Source organism: Engystomops pustulosus, chromosome 7, assembly GCF_040894005.1.
Source record: "Engystomops pustulosus chromosome 7, aEngPut4.maternal, whole genome shotgun sequence".
In the NCBI taxonomy this organism is placed as follows: Eukaryota; Metazoa; Chordata; class Amphibia; order Anura; family Leptodactylidae; genus Engystomops; species Engystomops pustulosus.
In genome coordinates, this window is record NC_092417.1 from 8,914,479 (window position 1) to 8,937,502 (window position 23,024).

General features: G+C 41.5%; 1 protein-coding gene across 2 annotated transcripts in view; it reads left to right on the forward strand.

Annotated features, from left to right (window-relative positions):
- Nucleotides 1-23,024, forward strand: part of LOC140069209 (NACHT, LRR and PYD domains-containing protein 6-like) — a 225,304-nt gene that overhangs the window by 40,138 nt on the left and 162,142 nt on the right. The window contains exon 8 of one of the 2 annotated variants that reach the window (XR_011848734.1): nucleotides 1,428-3,614. The exons of the other annotated variant lie outside the window; for it this stretch is intronic. The gene's annotated coding sequence lies outside the window, so the exon portion shown is untranslated. Of the gene's footprint in view, nucleotides 1-1,427; nucleotides 3,615-23,024 lie in introns of those variants that run through there. 2 annotated transcript variants of the gene reach the window in all.

A 23,024-nucleotide genomic window follows, 5' to 3' on the forward strand; every position in this document is an offset into this window, starting at 1 on the left:
TGAGTGTATAGTGTATGTGCAGTGTATGCTAAGTGTGTGTTCAGTGTGTACTGAGTGTATAGAGTGTGTTCAGTGTGTACTGAGTGTATGGTGTTTGTGCAGTGTGTACTGAGTGTATGGTGTGTGTGCAGTGTGTACTGAGTGTACGGTGTATGTGCAGTGTGTACTGAGTGTACGGTGTATGTGCAGTGTGTACTGAGTGTACGGTGTATGTGCAGTGTGTACTGAGTGTACGGTGTATGTGCAGTGTGTACTGAGTGTACGGTGTATGTGCAGTGTGTACTGCGTGTATAGTGTATGTGCAATGTATGCTAAGTGTGTGTTCAGTGTGTACTGAGTGTATAGTGTGTGTGTAGTGTGTACTGAGTGTACAGTGTATGTGCAGTGTGTACTGCGTGTATAGTGTATGTGCAATGTATGCTAAGTGTGTGTTCAGTGTGTACTGAGTGTATAGTGTGTGTGTAGTGTGTACTGAGTGTACAGTGTATGTGCAGTGTGTACACACTGCAGTGAGTACACACTGCACATACACCGCACACTCAATGCACACTGCCCATACACCGCACACTCAATGCACACTGCCCATACACCGTACACTGGGTAACCACTGCCCATACACCGCACACTGCCCATACACCGTGCACTGGGTAACCACTGCCCATACACCGTACACTGGGTAACCACTGCCCATACACCGTACGCTGGGTAACAACTGCACATACACCGTGCACTGGGTAACCACTGCACATACACCGTGCACTGGGTAACCACTGCACATACACCGTACACTGGGTAACCACTGCACATACACCGTACACTGGGTAACCACTGCACATACACCGTGCACTGGGTAACCACTGCACATACACCGTGCACTGGGTAACCACTGCACATACACCGTACACTGGGTAACCACTGCACATACACCGTGCACTCAGCACACTCTGCACATACACTGTGCACTAAGTGTACGGTGTATGTGCAGTGTGTATTGAATGTACGGTGTATGTGCAGTGTGTATTGAGTGTACGGTGTATGTGCAGTGGGTACTGGTCCGGGAAGAGGCTTTTTTGTGGTGTTAGCCACAGTCCGGTTAGGAGGGGTGTTGGTATGATCCACAGTTTGGCTTGGTTTGCAGGAAAACGGGGGTCATTGTTTGGCATTGCCAACTACAGTTTGGTCTGGGGTATATGGTGGCATCTGCAACAAGGGGTGAAGCGGGTCACCGGCGACAGGGTCAGTCCTATGGTTTGAACTTTCTGAGGAGGCGAAGAAAAGGATTGTGTATCCCTTGTTTACTGCATGATGTAATATTATTTTTACTGCCACAATTTGCTATTTCTGTGGAGAAGATTCTGACTCAGATGATTATGACCGCGGGGCAGATATATCGCTGTTAATATTTTAACTTTTATTCTTCCACACAGAGCATTGCGTCTGGCCTCATATCGCTGTTTTACCCAGATCCAAATGGACAATACACAGGTTTCCAATATTACTTTGATGTTAATCCAGATTTATTTGATATGGACCTAAACTTCTGAGGCTGGTTTGATATGTTTTTGCATGACACTTTTATGTTAAAATTTTTAAATAAAATGTGTTAAGATTCTACATAAGTTTCTGTTTATTTATTTTATAGTCTCTTCTATTTTATACTCTTGTGGTGTTTCCAATATATATTTTAACCTATAGTGTAATAATATGCAAATTTATATTTAAAAATATTCTAGACCATATTTTAGCTGTAATTGTTAGTGAAGGGTAACAATTGTGATAACAAAGTGTGCAATATTGTTTAATAATAAAACTTTATTACCGGGTTGTGATCGGATACATGTCACATAAATATTCAAACATTTAGTAAGAATAGTTTTGGTTTGACTGGCAATCACAAAGAGGGTACATTACACCACAGGTGGTTGTCCACTCCTATGCTCTGTCCATTCAAAGGAAATCTACCATCAAAATCCATCATGATAAAATAAAGTGCACTTACTCATAGATCCAGGCACAGGGACTGTGGTAATCTTCCATCTAAAATGAACTTTTATATTTATGCCAACGATAGATGGGGATTTTTACAGAGCTCCTCCATGCTGTAGCTCCACAGGCTGTCACACTATAATATAATCCCTCAGCACTTCCCCCTTCCTTTGCCTGATGTAATATCACACAGTAGGAGGAGGGAAGTGCTCATTCACAGTGTAACAGCCTGTAAAGCTACAGCACAGAGGTTCTCTGGTAACTCCCGCAGGGACACTTATAGCTCATAATTATAAAAGTTGATATTAGAAGGTAGGAGACCACAGATAACAAATATAAGATGATTACCACAGTCACAGTGCCTGGATCTATGAGTAAGTGTTCCTGGTATATCATGATTAATTTTGATGGTAGATTTCCTTGTAAACGGAATGAGAGAAAATAGTTGACCTCTAAAAATCTGTAGATAGTGTATAAGTTTAGCAAAGCTGACACAATAGTCCTCAATAATTAGGAATATGTCACAGGCAACATTGTTTTAAAGGTCGACCGCTATATATTTTAAATAATAGTAAACAATTGAAAAAACATTTAGTACACTGGTATATAACAAGACAAAACCTAAATGTAGAACATAAAAATTGTGTCTGCACATAATTACAACCCAAGTGCAGGTGATAATAGTAAACTTTGCAATATATTTTGTAAAGGAAAAAATGTTCCAATTTTTGTGCCCCTTTCTTCTCCCATAGTGAGCATCTTAGTGAGTATCTTATAGCCTTCTCAACTCTGTTGACATAAACAATGACAAGAGGCAAAAGAACCACTTCCATTCCTTGAGAACATATGTATATGTCAGTGTATATGCACATTTTACAAGCATCATAGCAGTCTTCTCTCAACTCTGCAGCAGACTGGAGTGACAGTGGACCCTGCTCCCTCTGGATGGAGCAACGCCACCAACCAGCGGCACTCCTTAACCTGACAAACCTCCTGCACCATTAACAAGTGGGCAGCCCGCCACTCAAGCGGAGTGGTTAGGTTCAGCTGGCACACAGCATATCATCCAGTGACAAGTAAGGAGAACACGATCAGCAGAGATAGCTGCAGTGCTGGTTTAAAGGGCCAAGTACCACAGGGCATGTATGGTGGCTGCTGAGCCTCGGGCTCCATCCCCTCTGCCCCGTAACCAGCAAAAATGGGGTAGAGAAGATGACCAGGGGCCACAAACTGGCCGCACAATGACTGCCCTCTAAGGAGCGCCAAGTTGGTCATGTCGCATAATAATTTACGCCTATCAATGGACTCACACCACCTACAGTCCCCACACGTACCATCAATTAAAATGGACTAAACAAGCGCAATGCCCCCTCCACCAAACCTCGCAACCAACTGGAACCAATACCACCAGAAACATTATCTGAATGGGAGCACCAATGACCAAAAGTGACTGTGAACACCGATGCCACAACAAAAGCGCCAGCACAGGCCTTACGTCCACCCAAACCCCAGGCATCATTGAAGTGTTAAACCTCAAGTGCACTAGGGCACCATAACCTGGCTGCACACGGCACCTGATTCTGACTCTGGAATGTAAGTTCTTGTACCAGAAAGCCCAGAACTATCACCTCTGCACCCCCCCCCCCCCCCCCCGCCCTATCCCAAATCTTCCATGCCTCCCCACCACCACGGTAACGTATCGCCCTGTATGGGAGTGATGCACTTTATCTATGAGCTCATGGTTGACAGCCAGCTTGATGCGCTGTCAACAGATGCGCAGGATGCGCAGGAGCAACAGACAGATGTAAGTTACAACAAGTATTGCCTTACGATCATATATGTCAATATTGTATGTATGTAACTAAGAACCTAAGCAAGAAGCAAATTAAATGTAGTCTTGCCATCCCAATGTAACGTGTATGTTACTGAACCTGTAGCCCTATCTGTTTGTAACAATTTGCCTGAACACTGTGTATAAAAGATAAACATTTGTATCGTATTGTATTATTAACCACTATAAATAAAGAGCAAACCGAAAATGTTAAATTAAACTTACATGTGAAAAAGTCTTATAAGGTACACACACTTATCCTACCCCTTACTGGAGTGGGGAGGGAATGGCAGGTCCCACTACCTGCCTACCCACCATTCCAAAAAAATAGGCCCCAATAGGTTGTTACTAAAGACCTCAACCAGTTAGGTTTCCTGAGGCTAAACAGATTGCCTGTTTTTTTTTCATCTACGCAGATAAACACCCCATCCAGTATTATAAGATGAACACCCCATGCCATCTCCTAACGATGACTTCTAAAAACATATAAATCTATTACAACACATAAAATATATAATTTACACTATAATTATCATACAACAATAAATATATTAAAAACTATCATTGCATACAATAAAACAATTTAAAACCGTGATTTAAATTTTTGAATAAGCTCCTCTTTGCATGGCTTCTCCACTGGAGCAATATTTACAGGAAGAATTCCCCTTGCTGATTCCCAGTGAAATAGTTTCTCTCCTGCCACAGCACCTAGGACATCATTGAGGATAGGTTTTAAAAATTCATTCGATTTTGGCTCGTATAATTTTTTCACAACCCATGATCGCCTGGCCTTGGAGTACTCCACTCTATATTTCTCTTTTTCTTCTCCATCAAAGCCCCTTGCTGTGGCCTGCCTTCGTCCTACATTATAGTTGTGATCTAATGCGGAGAGCTCAGTTCGGGCAACCATTGAATCATGATTATAATGAATTCTTTTAGGCCTGTATTTTAATGTTGTACTGTGAAAGATTTCTAAATTTCCTGTGTGGCAGAAAAATGTTAGATGACGAATATCACGCAGGAGGGTTGGATTATCGATAACACTTTTCAATCTTTCATGGGGGAGAGAATTTATTTTTAACCATTTGGTATCCTCAGGAAGTTGATCATGGTGACATTTTGGGTATAATGCATTATTAGGCCACTCGTGAACATTAACCACATGGTATTTTGCAGACTGCCACTGGGCAACAAGCATATTAGGATCCTTATTGCAATGCTTCGCACACCACCATAGATGATTCTTGACCGGTGCAACCCAATTTGCCAGTTCGTGACAGTTTTTTAATTTTGAGGCACATAAAATTTTTTGGCCAACAGATTTAGCAACGTGCCAGATGTCAAACTGGTGCAAAATATGACTGTACTCTTCTCTTATTAATTTTCTTATTCCCATGTGACGATCGGTAGCCACAATCCTCACATTCACATTTTCAGATAGTAAGTCCTCTAAAGTTTTTTGGAAGGCAATTTTTTCAAGGCAAACAGATGTAATTGGTGGAATTATTTGTTGCACATTAAAACCCACAATTTTGTTGGATTTTGCCTCTATCAGGGTATAAGTGCAGTATTTTGCGCAAAAGCCTGGACTGTCTGCCTGGCCATCACCCACTAGGCAGATAGGTGTATTTCTCAAGCTTTCTATTACTTTAGATTTTTCTGTTAGCCAATGATGGTGTATGGTAGGGAATAGAAATCGTCTTTGATATCTATAATATGTTGAATGAGATATCATACTGATATTTAGAATATTAAAAAAATTGCTTACTTTTAAAAAACTTGACCCACTTAAAATAACAGCGCTAGCCAGGGCAACATTGCCAATAGGAAACCGGTTGGAACTCGGCTGGCTATGCCACAATGTTGATACATGTCCACTTGTGCAGCGAGCATCAATAATAAGCATTGAACCTATTTTTTTAAAATGCACATGTGTAAGGCTAGAATGGCAGGATTTTGTAAACTGGCAAGGAATCAGTGACAACAGTTTGTGCAAACTGCTTTTAAAGATTATAAATTTTGGTTCATTTGCCAGGTCAGGTGAATCATAGATGATTTCTTCAAACTTTCCTTCCTCCATCAAATCGTCATCATCGGATGAAGATTCCTGGGAATCTTCGTCTTCTAGGTCAGAGTCTTCTAAATATAATGTATCATCTACCTCCTCTCTGCTCTCATCAATGCTGCTCCAAGAATCTGTATCTTCGGATATAGGTGGAAGATTTGAAAAGCTTGTGGTGACTTTTTCTGGTAATAATGCATCCGATTTTTGTAAATCACACATACAAGCCTTTGAAATGCCTTTCTGGGGCATTGTCTGTGTAGATGCATCCTTTTTTCCATACGAAGGATCTGTCCCAACAGCACGGCATATTTTATGGAGAAACACATCGGTGTTTATACCAATATCTACCATGCCTTTTTCTGAATAACTTTTAGATGAGCGCTTGCGTTTTAAAGGTCTTTTATTGAAAGCATCATCATCTAACTCAGGTGACTTTTTTATTGGGAAAATTGATGGCACCGCATTTGGGCGCAGCCGACGTTTGGTATTCTCATGAAAATATTGGTCATCTGCAAAATGCTTAGAACACATGCGATATACATCATTTGCTTTGTTGGCATGTATTCTGTCAGCTAGTTCTTCTAGATTATGAAAATGCTCTGGTGCTTGAGAAAGCCAAAGTCTAATAGCGGTCTTCTCTTTAGGAAACGCATGCATAATGACATTTGCATTTTTTTGTTTCCATGTATGCTGACAGCCTTTAATTATACAGGAAGGCATTTTTGTAGACAAGTTTTAATACCTGGAACAATAATAAATCAAATTGACATTTTTAAATAAATAGTATAATTGTATTGCTAATATCGATATAGTTCAGGAATGTTTATTTAAATTTTTTTTTTAAATTAAACGTGAATAGTGCACAATGTGCCTTATTCATAAAAAATGTCTGAGAGCAAAACAGTAGCCATAGACAAGGATTCTTTAATGTAAGAGCAGTGAGATTATGGAACTCTCTGCCGCAGGAGGTTGTTATGGCGGATTCTATGTCAGGGCCGGATTATAGGCGGGGCTCGAGCCCCGGGGTCCCCGCCATCTCGTCCCCCCTAGGGGCCCCCACCAAATTGCACCTCCCCGGCCCTCCAGCCCCTGCATAAACTGCCCGGCCACTCATCCTACTGCATGGCGAGCCACCTGCCCTTCGGCACCACTCCGCCCCCCCTGCACAGGTGACTGCTTCCAGGCCCGCCTAAAAAAGCAACCCCACAAATCCCGCCCCCCGCTCTGCTCACTCCCGGCTCAACACCGCCTCCGGCTCCCAGCTCCCCGCTCCGCACGCTCCCGGCTCAACACCGCCTCCGGCTCCCCTCCCCCCGCTCAACCTCCCCCCCACTCCCCGCACGAACATTCACCGCCAACCCCCCCTCCCCTTCCCAGCTAAACAAGCAACCGGGCGACTACCCACCCCCTTCCCCCCTGGCAAACAAGCACCGGCAAGACCCCCCACCCACCCAAACAGGTCACACGGTCACCCTAACAGGTAAGTATATACATATGTGTTTTTTTGTGTATATATATATGTATATACAGTGTATATGTGTATATATGTATATACTGTATATATATATATGTATATACTGTGTATATGTGTATATATGTATATACTGTGTATTTATGTATCTACTGTATATATATGTATATACTGTGTATATATGCATCTACTGTGTATATACTGTGTATATATGCATCTACTGTGTATATACACGCATATATTTATATAAGCATATATGTGTGTACATTTATATATATGTGAATGATGTGGTTTTTGTATATACTGTGTATATGGAATGTATGTATATGCTCTATATACTGAATGTGTGTGTATTTCCCATATGTGTGTAAATGCTGTATATACTGAATGTGTGTGTATTTGCTGTATGTGTGTATATACTTTATGAGTTTGTTTATACTCTGTGTATTAGTTTATAAATGTATATGAGTGCATAAATGTGTGTGTATAAGTGTATACTTTTGTGTATATATGGGTGCAAGTATATGAGTTTAGAACTTTATGTGTGTGTCGGTATATGTAAATAAATGTGGGTAATTGTATAAACATGTCTGTATAAGGGTACATTCACAAGAACGTATGGGGGTGAGGCGGCTGTATATAGCTGTGTTACTGCTGGGATAGTGGAAAGGAAGCAGGAGGACGTGTGTGTACGCTACACTTAGTGGGGGCCTCCACCAGATTTTGCGCCATGGGGCCCCCACCAACCTTAATCCGGCCCTGCTCTATGTACATGTTCAAGAGAGGCCTGGGTGACTTTCTGGAGAGAAAAAATATCAGGGGTTATGGGGCAAAACATTTGTTTAATTCTTATAGGTTGGACTTTATGGATGTGCATCGTTTTACAGCTTTATATACTATGATACTATGAAAACAGTTCAAAGCAACCAATCAGAGCTCAGCTTTAATTTTATAAACTGATGCAAGAAAATGAAAGCTTAGCTCTGATTGGTTGCCATGGACAATTGGAATAACTTTGCTCACAGACACTTTTAACCAATCTCCACCAAAGGGTTTGATTGTTATGATTACCATCATCTACATGATCACCTACATTTATTGAGAATATGTACAGAGGAGAAAATATGTATTATATACAGGTTTTCTCCCCTCAAAGAATGGAGATGCACACTTCAACTCAGAGACACATAATTCCCACAAAGTCAGGAGATTCAGGATTTATGTTGCATGTTTTTCATGATTCTGTCACTCCCTTCACTTCCCCGACAGAGGGCACCAACTTTTTTCTGGTGCAACTTTAACATAGGACATGCCCTAATTTGTGCTGCAAGATGCCTAGTGCAGCTGTGCCACAAAAGAGCGCAATTGTGGTGCTGACACTTTGTGTGCAAACAGTTTGTACCTAAAAGAACATGCAAAGCCTGACTGAAAACTGGTGCAAGAACCTCTGTAAATGTGTCCCAACGGATCTAAGAACACCAGAATTCCTGCTGGTTGATAGCTGGTCAAATACAAATTTCATGCAATAAAATGCTAACTAAATATATATAAAACATACAATGATATTTTCAGAATTTTTAATTATATTTTGTCTCTTCAAGTTGAAGCATAATGGTGATAAATATAACAAACTCCAATCTTTCTAGGTGAGAAAACAGGCAATATCGGCCTTGGATCAAAGACATTTTGGCCATTGTATCTATCTATCCTGGGTACCTCAACCACGTTTGCAGGTTTGGACACATGGCCCTTACAAACCTACAAATATCAGTGTCCACCTATTGTATCCGCACTACCCCTAGGCAGATATATCCGAACCCATCCGCTGTCTTATGTCCCCACAACTGTACACCTCTTGAGTCCCATTCCACATATTCTGTGGCAGCTGAGGTGTGCGTGTAGATGTTCTGTGGCAGCTGAGGTGTGCGTGTAGAGGTTCTGTGGTACCTGAGGTGTGTGTGTAGAGGTTCTGTGGCAGCTGAGGTGTGTGTGTAAAGGTTCTGTGGCAGCTGAGGTGTGCGTGTAGAGGTTCTGTGGTACCTGAGGTGTGTGTGTAAAGGTTCTGTGGCAGCTGAGGTGTGCGTGTAGATGTTCTGTGGCAGCTGAGGTGTGTGTGTAGAGGTTCTGTGGCAGCTGAGGTGTGTGTGTAGAGGTTCTGTGGCAGCTGAGGTGTGTGTGTAAAGGTTCTGTGGCAGCTGAGGTGTGCGTGTAGATGTTCTGTGGCAGCTGAGGTGTGCGTGTAGAGGTTCTGTGGTACCTGAGGTGTGTGTGTAGAGGTTCTGTGGCAGCTGAGGTGTGTGTGTAAAGGTTCTGTGGCAGCTGAGGTGTGCGTGTAGAGGTTCTGTGGTACCTGAGGTGTGTGTGCAGAGGTTCTGTGGCAGCTGAGGTGTGTGTGTAGAGGTTCTGTGGCAGTTGAGGTGTGTGTGTAAAGGTTCTGTGGCAGCTAAGGTGTACGTTTAGAGGTTCTGTGCAGGGGCGTAACTACAGCGGTAGCAGCTATAGCGGCCGCTTTGGGGCCCGCAGTGTCAAAGGGCTCCGTCATCCGACCTGACACAATAAAGAATGGAGGATGTGCACCATTATATCTATATTGTACTGCACACGTCCAGCATAATCTGTGTATAACATATACTGTGATGTATATATGCAGTATCTGTGATGTGTATAAGGTGTCTGTATACACTGTATGTATGTTGCACATGGCACCTTATGTATGTGTATATGCACATGAGTGTATTTATATGTGATTGTAACTCCCAATGTGTGAGTATACTAATATGTATATGTATAATATGTATATGTATAAGTGGGAAGGAGGGCCCCGTGCAGTAGCCTGCTAGGGGGCCCTGTCTCTCCTAGTTGCGCCACTGGTTCTGTGGCAGCTGAGGTGTGTCTTTAGAGGTTCTAGGGCAGCTAAGGTATGTGTAGAGGTTCTGCAGCAGTTGAGGTGTCTATGAAGAGGTTCTACTTTATTACTTTATTACATTTACTTTATATTTCAAAAAAAAGTTTTATTTTATATAATTATTTATACAATAATATGTACATATTTACAATAACATTAACATGTATATATATATGTACACATACATATATTTACATTTATACATATACGTGTATATATACATATTTATATACATACTTACATACAAGATACATACATACACACACATATATAGTATATACATACACGCAAATCTATATATAAATATATATCGTGACGTGCGCCGGCATTGGCACACACTAAGATGTCAGCGAGTGGTACACTTTTTTTCCTAAAAGCATTATTTTGGAGGCAGGGGCTGCAGGCTATATACTACAAGGAGCTGGCGGGCTATACACTCCAGGGAGCTGGCAGGCTATACACTACAGGGAGCTGGCAGGCTATACACTACAGGAGGCTGGCAGGCTATATACTACAGGGGCCGGCAGGCTATACACTACAGGAGGCTGGCAGGCTATATACTACAGGGAGCTGGCGGGCTATACACTCCAGGGAGCTGGCAGGCTATACACTACAGGGAGCTGGCAGGCTATACAGTACAGGAGGCTGGCAGGCTATATACTACAGGGGGCTGGCAGGCTATACACTACAGGAGGCTGGCAGGCTATACACTACAGGGAGCTGGCAGGCTATACAGTACAGGAGGCTGGCAGGCTATATACTACAGGGGGCTGGCAGGCTATACACTACAGGGAGCTGGCAGGCTATACACTACAGGAGGCTGGCAGGCTATATACTACAGGTGGCTGGCAGGCTATACACTACAGGGGGCTGGCAGGCTATACAGTACAGGGGCCTGGCAGGCTATATACTACAGGGGGCTGGCAGGCTATACACTCCAGGAGGTTAGCAGGCTATACACTCCAGGAGGTTAGCAGGCTATATACTACTGGGGGCTGGCTGGCTATATACTAATGGGAGCTAGAAGGCTATATACTACAAGGGGGCTGGCAGGCTATACACTACTGGGGGCTGGCAGGCTATATTCATATATCTATCTTTCTCTCTTAGATATATGTATTCAGATATATATATATATATATATATATATATATATATATATATATATATATATATATATTTTCAGATAGAGATATATATCTATGTATTCATATACATAGATATATCTCTGAATACACACACACACATATATATATATATATATATACATATATATATATATATACATATATATCTATCTATATATATATATATATATATATATATATATATATATGAATACATAGATATATCTATGTAAATCTGAATAGATATATATATCTATATAAATCTGAATATATATATATATACCGTATATATAAATATATCTGAATACACACATATATATATTCAGATTTATATATATATATATATATATATATATATATATATATTCAGATATATATATATATATCTGTATTCAGATAGAGATATATATATATATATATATATTTATTTATATATCTATCTATCTATGTATATATGTGTGTATTCAGATAGATATATATATATATGTGTGTGTGTGTGTGTGTGTATTCAGATAGAGATATATATATATATATATATATGTATTCAGATATATATCTGAATATATATATATATATATATCTGAATACATATATTTATTAATATACATATATCAGAATATATATATATATATATATACTGATATATATATATATATATATATATATATATATATATATACTGATATATATATATATATATATATACTGATATATATATATATATATACTGATATATATATATATATATACACTGATATATATTGATATATATATATACACTGATATATATATATATATACTGATATATATATATATATATATACTGATATATATATATATATATATACTGATATATATATATATATATATATATATACTGATATATATATATATATACTGATATATACATACTGATATATATATATATATATACTGATATATATATATACTGATATATATACTGATATATATATCAGTATATATATATATATATATATATATATATATATATATTCTGAGATATATATATATATATATATATATATATATATCTCAGAATATATATATATATATATATATATATATTCTGATATATATTCAGTAAGTGGTGTTTAGTGCTAGACTTTACTTTTACTTACTTAGTGAGTGATAAAACAAATGAAATATGTGGGTTAGATGGACTTTTGGGAACCGAGGGGCGTGAAGAGTAAAACTGCGTCACAGAGCAAGGGACACAGCAAACGCTCCTTGCTCCTGAGCAGTGAACTGGATCCTCATTCTGTGATGCGGCCGCGGATGAGTATGCAGCATGAAGCGGCTGCAGTCACGGCGCACACACAGAGTATTTGGCGCCGCTCAGAACGGATACGGCGCATGCGCAGAAGAGCGGCGCCATCTTTGAAAATAAGTCATTCTGCGCATGTTCGGCCATGCCGGGATGCCGACCAGGACGGAGACAGCCGCCGACAGGGGGTGCTACCACGGTCTTCACAGTCAATTATCACAGTAAGCCAGCATTATTTTTAATGAAGATGGTAGCCGAAAATATCATTTTTTATACATGGTAATGTTTTAACAGTAGATTTATATGGTGGCATAACCCCTTTAAGGTTATAATCTCTGAAATCTCTGTCGAATTTTGTCTTGCAATAGTGATTGTATTTTCTGCTAACCAACAATTATTTTACCTTTTGATGATGATTTTTTTTCTCCAAAAACAGGGTTGTCCAATAGGCTCTAGGTTTTCACCGTCTATAGCCAATTAGTCCATGACATGGTATGAAGAAGAATTAGTTTTTTCTGTACATAATCGCTTCTTACACAGTATTGAATGGTACGGGCGTTTTATTGATGACTGTCTCATGGTAAGGGCAGGAAATGATGAAGACATTGCTTTTTTTTATCTATTATCTATACTGCAATGATTACAATGTTCAATTCACTTAATTGACTTTTGCATCTCCCCCCCACCACCACCACCACTATTTCCTTTTGCATTTACATTTAATTGGTCTTCATGACTCATAAAGTATTACGTGATTTATATTGTAAACCTACTGCAGGTAACACCCTCTTACATGCTACTAGTTGCCATCCCCTCATGTTGTCAAGAATTTACCCAAGGGAGGATTTTTACGAGCCAAACGTATATATGTAAACAAGACGTACATTATCATCAAACTTCTGCACAAATTGTCAAACGTTTACACGACAGGGGATACAACAAATCCCTTATCAAACGTACTAAAGAAAATTTACAATCTAAATCTAGATCACAACTTTTCTATACTGACATGTCCAAAGAAGCCACAAGTCAAGTAACTCTCTCTACTGATTATACGTTTCTATCTATCCAGTCACACAAATTATTAAAAAAACATATTCCGATCTCCTACCAAGATCCTATCTTATATGACATATTAAAATCAGGCTGCCGTTTTTCGGCTAGAAATTCTTCTACATTAGGTGCTATTTTCCCCAAACTTATTTACATCTTCTCTCAAACAAGAATCATGGCTTACACTCAAATGTGCATTACCACAATGTTCTACATGCAAATATATACAGAAATCACAATTTGTTTTATCCTTGCAATAATAAAAACTACACCATACACACATTTATAAACTGTAATATTACTTATGTAGTATATTCAATTACCTGCACTACCTGCTCTTTACAGTATGTGGGCAGCACAAAGCGTCGCCTCAAAGCTAGAATTGCAGAACATATATCATGAGCTCGTCCTAGCACTGACAACTACACACGAAACATCTCAGCAGAATCCAAACATTGTAAGGAAATACACAATGGAGACACTTCACAATTATCTGTCATACCTATTGAACGAGTAGCCCGCCCTAAAAGAGGCGGAGACTGGGTAAAAGCCTTACAAAACAAAGAGGCTTTTGGATTTTGACCATGAAAATTGAACACCTCATGGTCTAAATCAAAGAAATGATTTATTGTGTGTGTATATATATTAACTTTACTTATTTTTAGTTTAGTATTTTGCTAGCCGTACCCGTCAAATTGTTTCTTCCCCGACTGAAGTTACATAACCTACGACTTGGTTGCCGCCCACTTCCGCTTAAAAACCTCATATAATGAACTCGCACCTTATTGTCTCCAGACTATGAGTAAGAACTCTCTGGAAGCTTTGAATGTAGTTTTTCTACATCTTTATTTTTCCATGTCTGTCTGGTTGCTGGATTTACCTTCTTCTATCAAACATAATCGTAGTTGAATTAAAGAGAACCCGTCATGCAAAATAACCCCCCTTAACTAAATATATTTTCATAAACTGCCATTAGAGAGCATTGTATCTATCCCTTCATTGTCCCTCTACATGCCTGTAAACCTAAGCAATGAGGTCCTAAAGCTGTATGCAAATGACCTGTGAAATGTCCAATGAAGCATTAGCATATTCAAGCTGTCCACTCTATTCATGAGTGGGAGGCACAGCCACACCCCCTATGCATGACTGACAGCCTGTATAATGATGTGAGGCTGTATAATGATGTGCTTCCTGGTGCTGGTGGCCATGCCCCCTGCAGCCTGTGTATACATGTGTGTGTGTTTAGGAGAGATACAGCAGCTCCAGGCAGCCATGTTACCACAGATTCATGTGTAGCTGATGTCTGTGTATCACACATGTGTATTAGGAGGATGCAGCATGTCAGCAGATGCACTAACTATGCTTTACTATACATTACACACAGACATGAGCAGGGGGAGGTGAGGGGGGGGGAACAGGGGTGACATCACTGCCTCTGACCATGTGACCAGCCTCATTTACATAATAAAAATAGATGATTTTACAATTATTAATGTATGAAATAACTAGATAAAGGCTGTGATGGGATCCTTGTGAGCTGCTCCAACAGGAAGAGGTGACAGGACAAGTGACACAGACCTGATGACAGGTGTCCTTTAAGGAAGAATAGCGATGCTGAGCTTGGGAACGCTGGCGGTTGTATGGTAGAGGCGACATTAATCTCAGATAGTAACTAGCACCAAGTCATTCTAATTATAGTGAGAGCAAGTCAGGGTGATCTGAGGCTCAATCAAGGGTTAACATAAACCTCCGGCTCGTATCACTCTCCAGTGAAATAACTGACCAAGTTCTGTGGTTACGCAGGCGGCTGATCAAAAAGACATAGATGGGAATAATGGGAAGGGGCAGAAAGAAAAAGGTGGGGGACAGTGTAACATCAGGCCAACAAATGGGAAAGAGTGAAGGGCAGGAAGAAAATCCAGACGAGGTGGGAGTCTCAGAAGACCTGAGTGTCCTGAAAGGAAAACCAGGGTTGTTGGATCTGCATCGACTCTGAGACCGTGGAACAGAATTGCACCACATACTAGCCTATCTGGCTGCCATCAGGTAGTACCTAAGAAAGTTGCGTTTCTGTGCTCTTATCGGACCCAGTAGGATAGGGAGTGGCATTTAGGGAGTGGCAGTAATGTGGGCACCTGTTACGGATGGGAAAGACCTGAACTCGCTATCCCAGATCCCAGACGTTGTGAAAGGTATTGAATCTTACTATTACTAAATCTGCACACACACCCGGGGAGGCGGACGGCTTGTGCTAGGATTATACAGAATGCAGGAGTAGAGCCGAAGGCTTCGCCCCCTTCTCCTTTTTCATCCGTGTCCCATGCTCAGTAAATGGACTTTGCATAAGATATTTAAGCGATTCCTATTTCCTCTGAAGCGTGCTCGGTGTCATGTCTGCTGTTTGTATAAAGGAGGTGAGGGTTTGCTGCAGGCCAGCAGTGCAGACTCATCCTTCAGCAGGTTGTTGTTAAGCCGCCAGCTCCTTTAGATTTGTATTAATGTATATGTCTATTGTATATAAGCTGTAAGAGATTTTAGTCCAAGGCAGCAAGCACTGTGTGATGGAAACTCTCCTTGAAAGGGGTGCAGGGTGCACAAACCAAATATCCAGGAAGACAGGCAGCTCTCCAATTTTCCAATCTAAGGTGAGGTTTATTCAAGTGTGGCAACGTTTCTTTGTGAATACGCCTTTGTCGAGCAATTTACGGAGATGTATGTTCTAACAAGACAATGATCCCAAACATTAAGCAAAATCTACAATGGAAGGTTCACAAATAACCGTATCCAGGTGTTAGAACGGCCGAGTCACAGTCCAAAGCAGAAAACTGCTGTTCACAACCGCTTCATATAACTTCCATGGTCTCCAGCTATTTTCCAAGGAAGAATGGGCAAAAAGTTCAGTCTCTTGATGTGCAAAACTGATTGAGACTTGATACCCCAAGCGACTTGTAGCAGCAAAAGGGGGCGCTACAAAGTATTAACTTAAGGGGCCAAATAATATTGCATGCCCCAATAAAATATCCAATAAATTTCATTCCACTTTACAATTTTGTCCCACTTTAACAAAAAAATGTTATATCCTTGTGTTTGAAGCTTGAAATGTGGCAAAAGCTAGAAAAGTTCAAGGGGGCCGAAACGTCTATATCTCGTGAGCCTCCCTGCGTCCCTGGAGCCCGGCTGCAGCCTCCCTTACATTCCCTCGCTCCAGCAGTGGTCTCCAAGCTCCGGTGCACATGTCCCTGCCTCCTAGGGCGCGCGCATCAGCTCTCTAAGGTTTAAAGTGCCAGTGCGCCGATGATTGGCAGTGGCTGACCGCCTTCCCTGTTAAATTTCCAGCCTCTCCCCAGTGTCCTCTGCCGGATCTTTGTGCCTCATGTCTTTGTGTAAGCTCGTCTCCTATTTCCAGTGCGTTTATAGTGATTTCCAGTTGTGACCTTGATTCCGTTCCTGACTTTACTCCTTTGCTGCCAGCCCTGCCCTCCTGCCTTGTTCCTGACTCCGCTCCTGTGTCGCCTTTCCTGACCTTCAGCCTGTCCATGACTCCGCCTCAGCCTTACGATTCTGTACCCCGTCTTGGCCACCACTGCGAGCAAAGCCGTGCCTGTGGAGCGACCTGGTGGTATCCTGCTGTAGCAAGTCCAATCTGCTTTGCGGTGGAAAACCGGGTGCCACTTAGACTCCGCTCCCAGGTGTCGTCTTACCTCATCGTTTGTGGTTGTTCAGTGGGTTCACTACCCCTGATCCTGACAACACCTTTCATATTAAACAGGAGAATATGCTATAAGGATTGTGTATGGAAGCTTCACAGAACCATTTGCCACTGTCATATGTCATGAAAAAAACTAAGTAAAGATTGTTTTGATATGTAAAGTGTTTCCAAAGATATTGCTATTTGAAGAAGCGCATAGCAGAACTGCAAAGATTGCCCTGGCCATTCAGGCACAAATAATCATCGGTCATAAAGGGGTTAAGAATGATAAGAGGAGTAGCACTCCCTCTGCATGTGCTGTATACACACATCCTAAACCTATACAGGACACTCCTCACCCTCTGTATAATACCTGCACCTTATGTACTGCATACACACGCGCGCATCATACGCGCACTGCATACACACACACACGCGAGCATCATACACGTACTGCATACACACACGCGCGCATCATACACGTACTGCATATACACACACGCGCGCATCATACACGCACTGCATACACACACGCGCGCGCATCATACACGTACTGCATACACACACGCGCGCGCATCATACACGTACTGCATATACACACACGCACGCATCATACACGTACTGCATACACACACGCGCGCGCATCATACACGTACTGCATACACACACACGCGCGCATCATACACGTACTGCATATACACACACGCGCGCATCATACACGTACTGCATACACACACGCGCGCGCATCATACACGTACTGCATACACACACGCGCGCGCATCATACACGTACTGCATACACATACGCGCGCGCATCATACACGTACTGCATACACACACGCGCGCGCATCATACACGTACTGCATACACACACGCGCATCATACACGTACTGTATACACACACGCGCGCATCATACACGTACTGTATACACGCGCGCATCATACACGTACTGTATACACACACACACGCGCGCATCATACACGTACTGTATACACACACACGCGCGCGCATCATACACGTACTGTATACACACACACACGCGCGCATCATACACGTACTGTATACACACAGTATCGACCCACGGTAGATAAACAGTGAGGAAATGATCCATCAGTCCAGCACGGCACAGCGTAGGCTTAAAAAATATATGCGTTTATTCTTCATACAAAAAAACAACAAAATACAGCTTTAAGCGTCACAGACCGACGCGTTTCGACACATCGTGTCTTTCTCAAGGTCTAAAGGAGATACATGTAAACGCTGTTTTAAACATACCTGAATGTATGGCTCCACCTCCACCCTTCCGTACCGTAAGTTTCACATAATTAATCACCTGGTGGGTGGTGGAGGTGTGCTAGTATAAGTAAACTTGAAGCGTAAACCACATGTAACTTATGTAACCACATGTAAAACTCATTGTTTACTTATACTAGCACACCTCCACCACCCACCAGGTGATGCCTCCAGGCCCCAAGAAAAGGCTAGGCCTGTATACGCACAATACACATGTATCATATATATACACACACACACTATACATGTACTGTTTATATTTGGAACTTGGACCTGGATCGGTATCACTGTTCCCAGAGACGACTGTAGATTGTACAGATTCCTCCTTACACCCATCAATCCCCCGACTAATCTGAGGAGATGAGGAAATCCTCACAATACAAAGTCACTAACACTGGATCTGTTTTATCTTCTAGTCTGAGGGGCAATGGATTCTCTGAGGAGGAGAAGAAAGAAATAGAAAAGCTGCAAAAAAGAAAACCCAATATGAGAATATATTACTGAGGAAACCGAGAGCAGAAGTGTCTACGTGCTGATCCCAGGACATTATGGACAATTCTTCCTCCAGTGTTAGGAGGTTCCCTGGTGAATATCACTGATGGGATGTATACAGGACACCTATACAGAACCTCCTGTATCATATATTATACAGGATACAAGGGGTTACACACAGTGACCCCACTAATACCAGGTGTATACAGGACACATATACAGAACCTCCTGTATCATATATTATACAGGATACAAGGGGTTACACACAGTGACCCCACTAATACCAGGTGTATACAGGACACATATACAGAACCCCCTGTATCATATATTATACAGGATACAAGGGGTTACACACAGTGACCCCACTAATACCAGGTGTATACAGGACACATATACAGAACCCCCTGTATCATATATTATACAGGATACAAGGGGTTACACACAGTGACCCCACTAATACCAGGTGTATACAGGACACATATACAGAACCCCCTGTATCATATATTATACAGGATACAAGGGGTTACACACAGTGACCCCACTAATACCAGGTGTATACAGGACACATATACAGAGCCCCCTGTATCATATATTATACAGGATACAAGGGGTTACACACAGTGACCCCACTAATACCAGGTGTATACAGGACACATATACAGAACCTCCTGTACCATATATTATACAGGATACAAGGGGTTACACACAGTGACCCCCACTAATACCAGGTGTATACAGGACACATATACAGAACCTCCTGTACCATATATTATACAGGATACAAGGGGTTACACACAGTGACCCCACTAATACCAGGTGTATACAGGACACATATACAGAACCCCCTGTATCATATATTATACAGGATACAAGGGGTTACACACAGTGACCCCACTAATACCAGGTGTATACAGGACACATATACAGAGCCCCCTGTATCATATATTATACAGGATACAAGGGGTTACACACAGTGACCCCACTAATACCAGGTGTATACAGGACACATATACAGAACCTCCTGTATCATATATTATACAGGATACAAGGGGTTACACACAGTGACCCCACTAATACCAGGTGTATACAGGACACATATACAGAACCCCCTGTATCATATATTATACAGGATACAAGGGGTTACACACAGTGACCCCCCCCCCCCCCCCCACTAATACCAGGTGTATACAGGACACGTATACAGAACCTCCTGTATCATATATTATACAGGATACAAGGGGTTACACACAGTGACCCCCACTAATACCAGGTGTATACAGGACACATATACAGACCCCCCTGTATCATATATTATACAGGATACAAGGGGTTACACACAGTGACCCCACTAATACCAGGTGTATACAGGACACATATACAGAACCCCCTGTATCATATATTATACAGGATACAAGGGGTTACACACAGTGACCCCACTAATACAAGGTGTATACAGGACACATATACAGAACCCCCTGTATCATATATTATACAGGATACAAGGGGTTACACACAGTGACCCCCACTAGTACCAGGCGTATACAGGACACATATACAGAACCTCCTGTATCATATATTATACAGGATACAAGGGGTTACACACAGTGACCCCACTAATACCAGGTGTATACAGGACATATACAGCACCCCCTGTATCATATATTATACAGGATACAAGGGGTTACACACAGTGACCCCACTAATACCAGGTGTATACAGGACACCTATACAGAACCTCCTGTATCATATATTATACAGGATACAAGGGGTTACACACAGTGACCCCACTAATACCAGGTGTATACAGGACACATATACAGAACCCCCTATATCATATATTATACAGGATACAAGGGGTTACACACAGTGACCCCCACTAATACCAGGTGTATACAGGACACATATACAGAACCCCCTGTATCATATATCATACAGGATACAAGGGGTTACACACAGTGACCCCACTAATACCAGGTGTATACAGGACACATATACAGAACCTCCTGTATCATATATTATACAGGATACAAGGGGTTACACACAGTGACCCCACTAATACCAGGTGTATACAGGACACATATACAGAACCCCCTGTATCATATATCATACAGGATACAAGGGGTTACACACACTGACCCCCCACTAATACCAGGTGTATACAGGACACATATACAGAACCCCCTGTATCATATATCATACAGGATACAAGGGGTTACACACAGTGACCCCCACTAATACCAGGTGTATACAGGACACATATACAGAACCCCCTGTATCATATATTATACAGGATACAAGGGGTTACACACAGTGACCCCACTAATACCAGGTGTATACAGGACACATATACAGAACCCCCTGTATCATATATTATACAGGATACAAGGGGTTACACACAGTGACCCCACTAATACCAGGTGTATACAGGACACATATACAGAACCCCCTGTACCATATATTATACAGGATACAAGGGGTTACACACAGTGACCCCCCACTAATACCAGGTGTATACAGGACACATATACAGAACCTCCTGTATCATATATTATACAGGATACAAGGGGTTACACACAGTGACCCCACTAATACCAGGTGTATACAGGACACATATACAGAACCCCCTGTATCATATATTATACAGGATACAAGGGGTTACACACAGTGACCCCCACTAATACCAGGTGTATACAGGACACATATACAGAACCTCCTGTACCATATATTATACAGGATACAAGGGGTTACACACAGTGACCCCCACTAATACCAGGTGTATACAGGACACATATACAGAACCCCCTGTATCATATATTATACAGGATACAAGGGGTTACACACAGTGACCCCCACTAATACCAGGTGTATACAGGACACATATACAGAACCCCCTGTATCATATATTATACAGGATACAAGGGGTTACACACAGTGACCCCACTAATACCAGGTGTATACAGGACACATATACAGAACCCCCTGTATCATATATCATACAGGATACAAGGGGTTACACACAGTGACCCCCACTAATACCAGGTGTATACAGGACACATATACAGAGCCCCCTGTATCATATATTATACAGGATACAAGGGGTTACACACAGTGACCCCACTAATACCAGGTGTATACAGGACACATATACAGAACCTCCTGTATCATATATTATACAGGATACAAGGGGTTACACACAGTGACCCCACTAATACCAGGACACATACAGGACACATATACAGAACCTCCTGTATCATATATTATACAGGATACAAGGGGTTACACACAGTGACCCCCCACTAATACCAGGTGTATACAGGACACATATACAGAACCCCCTGTATCATATATTATACAGGATACAAGGGGTTACACACAGTGACCCCACTAATACCAGGTGTATACAGGACACATATACAGAACCTCCTGTACCATATATTATACAGGATACAAGGGGTTACACACAGTGACCCCCACTAATACCAGGTGTATACAGGACACATATACAGAACCTCCTGTACCATATATTATACAGGATACAAGGGGTTACACACAGTGACCCCACTAATACCAGGTGTATACAGGACACATATACAGAACCCCCTGTATCATATATTATACAGGATACAAGGGGTTACACACAGTGACCCCACTAATACCAGGTGTATACAGGACACATATACAGAACCCCCTGTATCATATATTATACAGGATACAAGGGGTTACACACAGTGACCCCACTAATACCAGGGGTATACAGGACACATATACAGAACCCCCTGTATCATATATTATACAGGATACAAGGGGTTACACACAGTGACCCCCACT